A 12,147-nucleotide genomic window follows, 5' to 3' on the forward strand; every position below is an offset into this window, starting at 1 on the left:
TTAATTTGTTAATAAATAATAATAATTTTGTAATTAGATGATCTCAGTTGTGGTACTAATTTTGTAACAATCTTAAGACCTATACACAGAATCTTCAAAGCCCTTCGCACACGGCTCGTACCGTCATCGGTATGATATGTGTTTTTACAGCGACAACACGCTTACAAGTCGAGTTGTCAATATGTCGAGCGAAGTAGAGGAATTTGTTTAATATATTGTAACGAAACGCGGATATTCCCGAACCGACTGGCAACAACACTGAGCGAATGAGATACCAAAACAAAACTCTAGATGGCGAGACAGAAATCGCTAGAAGATACGATTTGCCAAATATAAAAATTACAATTGTTATTAAGCACATGTAAATACGCAGAGGAGCATTCTCATAGGATATTCAGTCTTAAGTTAAACGTGTAAAAGAGTAAACGAAAAATATAATAAAGTAATTCAAACAAATTCGTAACAATTGGTGTTAGAAGTGGGATTGGTGAATAAAGCCCCATAGAACAGGAAAGGGAAAATGGCAAAGCTAGGCGAACTTAAAATTCAGCATCCTAAGAAAGAGTTTAAACAGCGTGGTTTGTTAACTAATAGACGTTATTACGTAAGTGTTGCAAGAAGCGCAAGTGTAACAGCCCAGTTGGCGATGGGGATGTTATAATATATGAGGAGCACATTGCAGAATCAAAGGAAATACGGAAACGATGACCGTATTGTATACTGAGAACTTCTAGTTGACCGCCCGAATGTTCTCCATGCAGGAAGACGAGCAAGTTGTCACGGAAGAGCTCCTTGTGTCAGAAACAGGCATCGACAAAAAAAGTTCTCATTGCCATTTGGACCAACGGATGTACAAAACGAAGAGGGTACGAATGAGTCTGAGAGAAAGTTTTTTACCAGCTTCCTTAGCCAATGACAATCTCAATAGTTTGCCATTGACAGAGGGGATGAGGAAAATTATGTTAAAAAGGATGACCGATCCGCTATCTGAACCGGCAATTGCAGAAGACATTGGAGTTTGTACGGATGCTAATAATGCAGCTGTTGCACACACCAGAAATAAATGATGCACCGAATTGCCTGCAGATGCCGAAGTAATATCTTAGGATGAAAGAAAAATGAAAAGAAGCAATCGCCTGTATCACCAAAAACTCCCATTAAGAGTAATTCTACAGTAAGAGTAATTCTTCTCTATCGGAGGTACTGGGTGTATCCGTACATTAGGAATAACTCAAACAGCAGATTATTCATTGCCACGAGGGAGTTACAAGAGGATGATTACAAATTTCAGACATTTTACAGGTTGTCTAAAACAAAATACCAACATCCGAGAATGCATTAGCACGGAGAAAAGGATTATGATTACGCTGAGGCAAGTAGCATTCTATTTGATATTTTGGTGTGGTGGACGGAGTACAAGAAGGAGTGGGTTTCTCAACCCTCCTCCTTGGGAAAAGCAGTATCTGTACTTTAACATAAGTTACCCCTAACCACTTTAACTCCTCTATGGAACTCTGGGGAATTTTTTTTTTAAAACATTACTATCTGTAGATAATTATTAACAGGATGATAAAAATTTTTGTAAATTACAAAATTTTAGAGGAAAGTTCTTAGAAAAAATTCTTAATTGCAGAAAAAAACCTTTATATATATACATATATATATAATTGGCGCGTACACCCTTTTTGGGCTTTTGGCCGAGCTCCTCCTCCTATTTCTGGTGTGCGTTTTGATGTTGTTCCACAAATGGAGGAACCTACAGTTTCAAGCCGACTCCGAACGGCAGATATTTTTAAGAGAAGCTTTTTCATGGCAGAAATACACTCGGAGGTTCGCCATTGCCTGCCGAGGGGCGACCGCTATTAGAAAAATGTTTTTCTTAATTTTGGTGTTTCGCCGAGATTCGAACCTACATACGTTCTCTCCGTGAATTTTGAATGGTAGTCACGCACCAACCGTAGCCTTTAAGCCTTTTTAAATAAGATTAATCCACCATTAAAAAAAATATATTGTTATATTTGACTATGCTGCATGCTTGCTGTGACAAGTACGATTAGCTTACGAGTCTTGTGCGCTTCACCATTTGAACACAAGTGTGCCACATCGAAACGTCTCTCTTCTGTACATTTGTCGCATACAATACGAATCGCAGAGAACTTTAATGGTGCACACACTCCCCAACGTAAAAGTACGCCCGTATCAGCTGACACGATTAAAATAGTGAGATCCCCATGTATATGAATTCTCACCACCGTTCCGTTCCGTATCGTAGACGGTTCTTTCATCGTGCCAGCTGATACGGGCGTACGGGTATAATGTATGGAGAAGTCTCAGTGACAGGAACGCACGGAATTTTGAGAAGTACTCGTTTTGCGCACGTGGTTCACCTCAGACATATTTTTCACCAAAAAATAACAGAAACATACTCAACTGGTTAAACTAAACAGCGGCTGAGTAAAATTCTTTTGTGATTAGGAACAAAGAATGTTAACGCTGTAGGCTAGCTACAGGCACTTTATCATAAAAAACAAATATGCTAAACTTAATAGTGGCTTAGAAAGAGTAAATCATCCAAAAATTATATATACATGTATGTATGTCGTTGCATCTGTCTGTTAAAACTTTGTTGAATTAACTTCAACCAAATCAAATAGAGAAAATGTTTCATTACATATAGAAATGTTTAATTACAATATTGCTTTACAATTTACTTATACAACTTTTTAGGACCTTATTATGAAGTAGTTCATAATTATTTGATATAAAATTTTAATATTTAAGAGGAAAAATTTGTATAAAATTTTACATATAAAAGGTCCACATTGACTTAAATATTTTAGGTCAACGATTTACGGCAGTTGTTATGAACAGCGCTGCACAGCTCACAGAAGCTCTAATATTAAATATTTGGCAGATTAGGCTTCACTCAAAGGCGGAATGTAACCTCCAAATAAGCCGCACTCTGGTTTTAGAGTAAGTTACTAACTTTGTAGCTGTATTTGATACATACCTATGTTTTTATGCACTTTTATCAACCGGAGAGCTGCATATGAGGTGTGTTCAAAAATAAGATGAATTTTCTTTCAAAAAATATTTTATTATTCATTAATTCCTATTTTATCTCCTTCAAAGTAGTCCCTCTCAGATATGATACATTCGTGTCAGGGTTTTTCAATCCTCGAAGCAGTAATGATATGCTCTTTTTGGTATGTCCTTGAGCTCCCGATTTTGAGCGATTTGGTTTTTATCTCTTCAATCGTCGCAAAACGCCGTCCTTCCATGAGTCTCTTCAATCTTGGGAACAGGAAAAGGTCGCAGGGGGCCAAATATGGAGAATACGGTGACTGAGGCATGATAACGGTGTTGTTTTTGGCCAAATAATATCTCGTAAGCAAAGATGAGTGAGCAGGTGCATTATCATTATGCAAAATCCATGCATTTTCTTACACAACTCCGGGGGTTTTTGTCGTATTGCTTAACGGAACTGGCGCATAACTTCAAGGTAATACTTTTTATTCACCGTACGATCTTGTGGTAAGAATTCTTGGTGCACTACGCCGTGGTAATCGAAGAAAACAGTGAGAAAAGCCTTACGCCACGCTTCATGCCCAAAATTTCTCAAAAGATTGCATGGCATGAACCAACCGATATGCCGACATTCTCAGCAACTTCTCTTATTGTGATTCGACGATTCTTCATAACAATTTCTTCACTTTCTCAACATTTTCACCGGCTGTTGATGTGCTGGGGCGTCCCGAGCGAGAGTAATTATTCACATTTTCTTGAAGTCCTGTGGAAAGCTTGTACCACTTGTGAACTTCTTTTTGACTCAGAGTACTCTCGCCGTATGCTACTGGTAACATTTCAAGTGTTTTTGAGCACTTAATTCCGTTTTTTACACAAAATTTGATGCAACTTCTTTGATCCGACGAACACGCGGAACACTTGTCTTATTTATGCCTTTCACAAACAAACTAAACGATTTCCTACAGAAGCAAAAGACTGTGCACGGTTAATATACTAAAGAGAGAATTCACTGTAATTAGGTCTGTTGAAAATTTCACTACACCACGGCGGCAGTTAGACTTCATTTTTAACAATTTACACTATTCGTAGCTGATGAGACTTCTCTATATCATGAACGTTCTCTGCGAGTCGTGTGCGAAGGGCCTTATGCTGGAAACAGTCACCGACGTACGTAGTCCCTTACCGCAGCCCCTAGAGAGCACAAAACTGAGTCAAACTCACCCCGTAGAGAACAGTTGTTTTTAGTTGGTTACACACATACAAATTATATTTACAAAAAAAGTTCTCATTGCCATTTGGACCAACGGATGTACAAAACGAAGAGGGTACGAATGAGTCTGAGAGAAAGTTTTTTACCAGCTTCCTTAGCCAATGACAATCTCAATAGTTTGCCATTGACAGAGGGGATGAGGAAAATTATGTTAAAAAGGATGACCGATCCGCTATCTGGACCGGCAATTGCAGAAGACATTGGAGTTTGTACGGATGCTAATAATGCAGCTGTTGCACACACCAGAAATAAATGATGCGCCGAATTGCCTGCAGATGCCGAAGTAATATCTTAGGATGAAAGAAAAATGAAAAGAAGCAATCGCCTGTATCACCAAAAACTCCCATTAAGAGTAATTCTACAGTAAGAGTAATTCTTCTCTATCGGAGGTACTGGGTGTATCCGTACATTAGGAATAACTCAAACAGCAGATTGCCACGAGGGAGTTACAAGAGGATGATTACAAATTTCAGACATTTTACAGGTTGTCTAAAACAAAATACCAACATCCGAGAATGCATTAGCACGGAGAAAAGGATTATGTGGGTTTCTCAACCCTCCTCCTTGGGAAAAGCAGTATCTGTACTTTAACATAAGTTACCCCTAACCACTTTAACTCCTCTATGGAACTCTGGGGAATTTTTTTTTTAAAATATTACTATCTGTAGATAATTATTAACAGGATGATAAAAATTTTTGTAAATTACAAAATTTTAGAGGAAAGTTCTTAGAAAAAATTCTTAATTGCAGAAAAAAACCTTTATATATATACATATATATATAATTGGCGCGTACACCCTTTTTGGGCTTTTGGCCGAGCTCCTCCTCCTATTTCTGGTGTGCGTTTTGATGTTGTTCCACAAATGGAGGAACCTACAGTTTCAAGCCGACTCCGAACGGCAGATATTTTTAAGAGAAGCTTTTTCATGGCAGAAATACACTCGGAGGTTCGCCATTGCCTGCCGAGGAGCGACCGCTATTAGAAAAATGTTTTTCTTAATTTTGGTGTTTCACCGAGATTCGAACCTACATACGTTCTCTCCGTGAATTTTGAATGGTAGTCACGCACCAACCCATTCGGCTACGGCGGCCACCGTAGCCTTTAAGCCTTTTTAAATAAGATTAATCCACCATTAAAAAAAAAGAGGTTGTCTGTAAAGTCGGTTTACTGACGATAGTTTAACGTGATAACGTCATAAGAAAATACTGATTGAATGGTTGCATTTTTCAAAAGAAAATTTTAATTTTATTTGTTTGATAGATATTTTGTATGGATATAGAGAATGAGTTAACATTAACATAACATAATATACTTTAACATAACATAACATAACATAACATAACATAACATAACATAACATAACATAACATAACATAACATAACATAACATAACATAACATAACATAACATAACATAACATAACATAACATAACATAACATAACATAACATAACATAACATAACATAACATAACATAACATAACATAACATAACATAACATAACATAACATAACATAACATAACATAACATAACATAACATAACATAACATAACATAACATAACATAACATAACATAACATAACATAACATAACATAACATAACATAACATAACATAACATAACATAACATAACATAACATAACATAACATAACATAACATAACATAACATAACATAACATAACATAACATAACATAACATAACATAACATAACATAACATAACATAACATAACATAACATAACATAACATAACATAACATAACATAACATAACATAACATAACATAACATAACATAACATAACATAACATAACATAACATAACATAACATAACATAACATAACATAACATAACATAACATAACATAACATAACATAACATAACACAACACAACACAACGCAACATAACATAACATAACATAACATAACATAACATAACATAACATAACATAACATAACATAACATAACATAACATAACATAACATAACATAACATAACATAACATAACATAACATAACATAACATAACATAACATAACATAACATAACATAACATAACATAACATAACATAACATAACATAACATAACATAACATAACATAACATAACATAACATAACATAACATAACATAACATAACATAACATAACATAACATAACATAACATAACATAACATAACATAACATAACATAACATAACATAACATAACATAACATAACATAACATAACATAACATAACATAACATAACATAACATAACATAACATAACATAACATAACATAACATAACATAACATAACATAACATAACATAACATAACATAACATAACATAACATAACATAACATAACATATCATAACATAACACAACACAACACAACACAACACAACACAACACAACACAACACAACACAACACAACACAACACAACACAACACAACACAACACAACACAACACAACACAACACAACACAACACAACACAACACAACACAACACAACACAACACAACACAACACAACACAACACAACACAACACAACACAACACAACACAACACAACACAACACAACACAACACAACACAACACAACACAACACAACACAACACAACACAACACAACACAACACAACACAACACAACACAACACAACACAACACAACACAACACAACGCAACATAACATAACATAACATAACATAACATAACATAACATAACATAACATAACATAACATAACATAACATAACATAACATAACATAACATAACATAACATAACATAACATAACATAACATAGCATAACATAACATAACATAACATAACATAACATAACATAACATAACATAACAAATTACCCCGTATTAAAGCACTTATCAACAGCTTTCATTTGATACCCATATTGTACATACACAACCAAAGGTTACCCGGGTCCACGTTTTGACCTATATCTCGAGACCCCAGTCACGGAGCGGCATGAAAAATACTCTGTACTAAAGCATTCACCAACAGCTTTCATTTGATACCCATATTGTACATACACGTCCGAAGGTTACCCGGGTCCACGGTTTGACCTATATCTTGAGACCCTATCTACCAATAGGTATTCAAACTATACGGAAATCATCTTCAATACCTACTTAACAATGTGTGTAAGTTTGGTTTAATTCGGTTCAAAGACACGGCGGGTCCACGTTTTGGCATATATTTCGAGACCCTAGTCATCAATAGGTATGAAAATTACCCCGTATTAAAGCACTTATCAACAGCTTTCATTTGATATCCATATTGTACAAACACATTCTAGGGTCCACGTTTTGGTCTCTATCTCGAGGCCCTAGTCACGGAGCGGATGGAAATACTCTGAACTAAAGCATTCACCAACAGCTTCCATTTGATACCCATATTGTACATACACATCCGAAGGTTACCCGGGTCCACGTTTTGACCTATATCTCGAGACCCTGTCTACCAATAGATATCCAAACTATACGGAAACCATCTTCAATACCTCCTTAACAATGTGTGTAAGTTTGGTTTAATTCGGTGCAAAGACACGGCGGGTCCACGTTTTGGCATATATTTCCAGACCCTAGTCATCAATAGGTATGAAAATTACCCCGTATTTAAGCACTTATCAACAGCTTTCATTTGATACCCATATTGTACATACACAGCCAAAGGTTACCCGGGTCCACGTTTTGACCTATATCTCGAGACCCCAGTCACGGAGCGGCATGAAAAATACTCTGTACTAAAGCATTCACCAACAGCTTCAATTTGATATCCATATTGTACAAACACATTCTAGGGTCCACGTTTTGGTCTCTATCTCGAGACCCTAGTCACGGAGCGGCATGAAAAATACTCTGGACTAAAGCATTCACCAACAGCTTCCATTTGATACCCATATTGTACATACGCAACCAAAGATTACCCGGGTCCACGTTTTGACCTATATCTCGAGCCCTATTTCCAAAATGTGGAGGATGTAGCTTTCGAATGGTGAAAGAATTTTTAAAATCGGTCCAGTAGTTTTTGAGCCTCTTCATTACAAACAAACAAAGTTTTCCTCTTTATAATATTAGTATAGACAACATATCTTATAAGGTATATGGTAAATATTACCATACATTTTTTCCTTCATATATAATAAAAAAATTAATAATAATAACATTGAAACAACACGTATTATTAACAAACTTGGTTTTATTTTAAATTCTTCAAGTGAATCAAATTAATAATAATCAATAAGAAGGCATATGCAAATACAAATACGTGAATTTATATATGTACATATGCGCATATACATACATATATACGCTCACTTAAGTAGGAGAGAGCAAGATGTCGAACGTTGCCGTTCGTTTGCTTTGTTTGCTTTGTCGTTCGTTCCGTGCTTTCGCTTGCAGTTCATTCAATGCAATGAGCAAGGTAACGACAAATGAGCAAGGTAACGGCAATGAGCAAGGTAACTACATATGAGCAAGGTAACACTAATGAGCAAGGTAACGACACATTTTTTCGTGCGTGCAGCCTGTTAAATCGAATTATAAGACGTTATCACGTCAATATATTGTTATATTTGACTATGCTGCATGCTTGCTGTGACAAGTACGATTAGCTTACGAGTCTTGTGCGCTTCACCATTTGAACACAAGTGTGCCACATCGAAACGTCTCTCTTCTGTACATTTGTCGCATACAATACGAATCGCAGAGAACGTTAATGGTGCACACACTCCCCAACGTAAAAGTACGCCCGTATCAGCTGACACGATTAAAATAGTGAGAGCCCCATGTATATGAATTCTCACCACCGTTCCGTTCCGTAGTATCGTAGATGGTTCTTTCATCGTGCCAGCTGATACGGGCGTACGGGTATAATGTATAGAGAAGTCTCAGTGACAGGAACGCATGGAATTTTGAGGAGTACTCGTTTTGCGCACGTGGTTCACCTCAGACATATTTTTCACCAAAAAATAACAGAAACATACTCAACTGATTAAACAAAACAGCGGCTGAGTAAAATTCTTTTGTGATTAGGAACAAAGAATGTTAACGCTGTAGGCTAGCTACAGGCAATTTATCATAAATAAAAAATACCAGTCTAACGGTTAGACGCGATAGAAGTGAAACCTTCCGTAAAACAAATTGAGAGAGAATGAGACGAAAGCAGCATTAGGAGCGGGATAATTATAGGTTCATTACATGATGCAAAGAATAATGAGATGGCGCCCATCGTGGTCCCGTTACTTTGCGCTCAGCGAATTTGACAACTAGTTACGTGATTTTAGCTCCAGTATGGCCAGATTACCATTTTCGTAACTTGATTTAGCATTTTTTTTTGTTATTTTTATTATTTTTTGTCTCGGAGTTCTAGTTCATTCCACATGACATTTTTCTAGCCTATTCTAATTAAAAGTAATGTTTATAATTTTGTAAAATATACATTTTTTAATAATTATTTAAATAATTTACTCAGTTTTATTTAGCTTTACTTTTTTTTAACATCTGGTGGCATTGCCCGTGATTGCCGGTGTTGTTGGTGTTCTTCTGCTTTCGGCAGTAAAATCTCTCTCTCGCTACTGCAGAGTTGCCTAGCTTTGGATATAAAAACGCACTAAATGCCCATTTAAAGAAAATAAAACACGAAATTTTTATTGTGTTACTTAAAGAACTTTGTATGCGTGACAAATTGTCTGTAGAATGTGCGTTTTTTTTTAAATAAACGTGTTATGCTTATGTACAATTTAATTTATGAGTTTTTTTTTGTTAAGCGAGACTCTTTTATTAAGGGAACGACTTTTTTGCTATATTTGAAGTTATGTAACTAGATAAGGTACTCTTTTTGTAAAAATGTCAGTATGGTTGCTTTAGTATTTTCTGGTATTTTGTTGCTTATTTTTACTATGAATACACCTCTTGAAGCTCTATGTCTCACTAAGGATTGATGACCGGAAGAAACGATTACACCTCTATGGTTTTAATTCGCATTCAATAAATTCAAACGCTTTTTAAAATGTGTAAAAAGGTTTTCAATCTTAAGAAGAGTTGAGAGCGGGTCATTTAATATTTTTGCATAGCCTTAAATGGAGCCAAAAATTAAATTTGCACTTTCAAATTATCAAATTTTATAGGAGTAAAAAAAATTTCATTAGCACTAAAATCTTCTCAGAGTGGCCTTTTTTAAACTTCTTTTGTATAATAATACAGTTTTTTTAACCTAAAGTTTCGCTAGCCTTAAATTAAAAACAAAAAGAAACAAACACCAAACTTAAAAATTGTCGCATTTTCGGTATAAAAAAGCACTAAATTTATTGCGAAGAGCAAATGGTTGGCAATACTGCACAACTCAGCAAACGTGACGTCACGTACGCTCTGATGGGCGCAATCTTGTTTCTATCATTCTTGGGTTCATTATAATATTGCTCTAAAGTTCATATTTTATTTTCTTCATTTTATTATTATTCATCCTCAATGTTTTCAATTTCAACAAATGATGCGAGTGGCTTATGATAGCTAAAATATGATACAAATGCTTTGGTTTCGATGTTGTCAACATATCTTTGAAATACCGCGTCAATTGTTGTTCTTGATCGTGTTGTCGATTCAGTTCGATTGTTACACATTTTTAAATTGTATGTTGTATTGAGTGCTATTATGAGCGTCGTAACGCGTATAATAAACACAGATACCACACTTTGATCTTAGCTATAAGGCCGAGAAGCGATAACCATACACAACCAACAAACTACCTTGTCATTACATTTTCTAATAAACCTTTTGAGAATTACACGCTCACAAAAATTAATGTACGAAATATTTATACCGATTCACTTAAACTGACTTTCAGTATCTAAACCAAAAATAGAAAAGCCAACAAGCAACGGCGAGCTGTTTGATTTCATGTTCGTGCCTGTGTATGTGCATTTGTGCGTTCATATCGCCACAGTGCATGACTACCAGCCTTGGCTGAGCACAGTAAGAAAATGTATTCGAGCGTATATATGTATGTATGTACGTTAGTGTGTTTGTACGATTGTGCTCTGCGCTCAGCTTTGTGTCGATTTTACTGTGCGCTACGCAGGTTGGGGTATTCTTGCAGAATGTAAAGATGATTCACACACTGCCGACCGACTGGGTACAGTTGTCACAAGTGATGATATGTATAATTTTTATATGAAAAATCAAGGCGAATTTATTGAAGGTGGTACCAATAACACAGCTGATTTGTTTTTTTTTTTTCTTCCGCCGTGTACATTTGGATGTCAACATAAAATTGAATTACGAAACGTTTTACTTAGCTTAGTGTATGAATTCACTTTGGAAAAAATTCAATTTTCTTCTATAATAAATTTTAATAAAAAAAAACTGTTTTCAATAAATAATCAGAAATGTCCTACAATGCAAATTTCAAAACAAAAAAAAAAAATTCCATTTTCGTCTACTTGTATTCATATAAAAATTTATGTCTCTTCCCACCAAAGCTAAATGTATTAGTATATTTCTTCTTGTATTTATTCAATAATTTGGGCCGAAATCCCGGCGGTACTGCAATACCGGGCCAACCCGTGGCAGAGGTGGAGCAAGCGCCTAAAACACTCCGCCCATTTCCAAAAATCAGTTTAACATTTGTTGTCCTCCGATGGAGGATCTATCAGATGTTATGCTGATAAAAACAGATACCACACTTTGATCTTAGCCTAGGGATGCTCGATGAACATCGATGTTCGATGATCATCGATGTTGAAAGCAAAAACATCGATGTTTTAACATCGATGTTGCTATACGAAAAATATCGTAACATCGATGTTAACGGAAACGATCATCGAATATCGATGTCAGCTAACATCCA

The 12,147-nt window shown here is 35.5% G+C and overlaps 1 non-coding gene across 1 annotated transcript; it reads right to left on the bottom strand.

The window, feature by feature from the left end:
• Window positions 1–11,816: 11,816 nt before the first annotated feature.
• On the bottom strand, window positions 11,817–12,003 carry LOC128870513 (U2 spliceosomal RNA). Its single transcript, XR_008455394.1, has one exon. It is a non-coding gene; the product is annotated as a U2 spliceosomal RNA (small nuclear RNA).
• Between the last annotated feature and the right edge of the window lie 144 nt (window positions 12,004–12,147).

This window comes from Anastrepha ludens, chromosome X, assembly GCF_028408465.1.
Source record: "Anastrepha ludens isolate Willacy chromosome X, idAnaLude1.1, whole genome shotgun sequence".
NCBI lineage: Eukaryota > Metazoa > Arthropoda > Insecta > Diptera > Tephritidae > Anastrepha > Anastrepha ludens.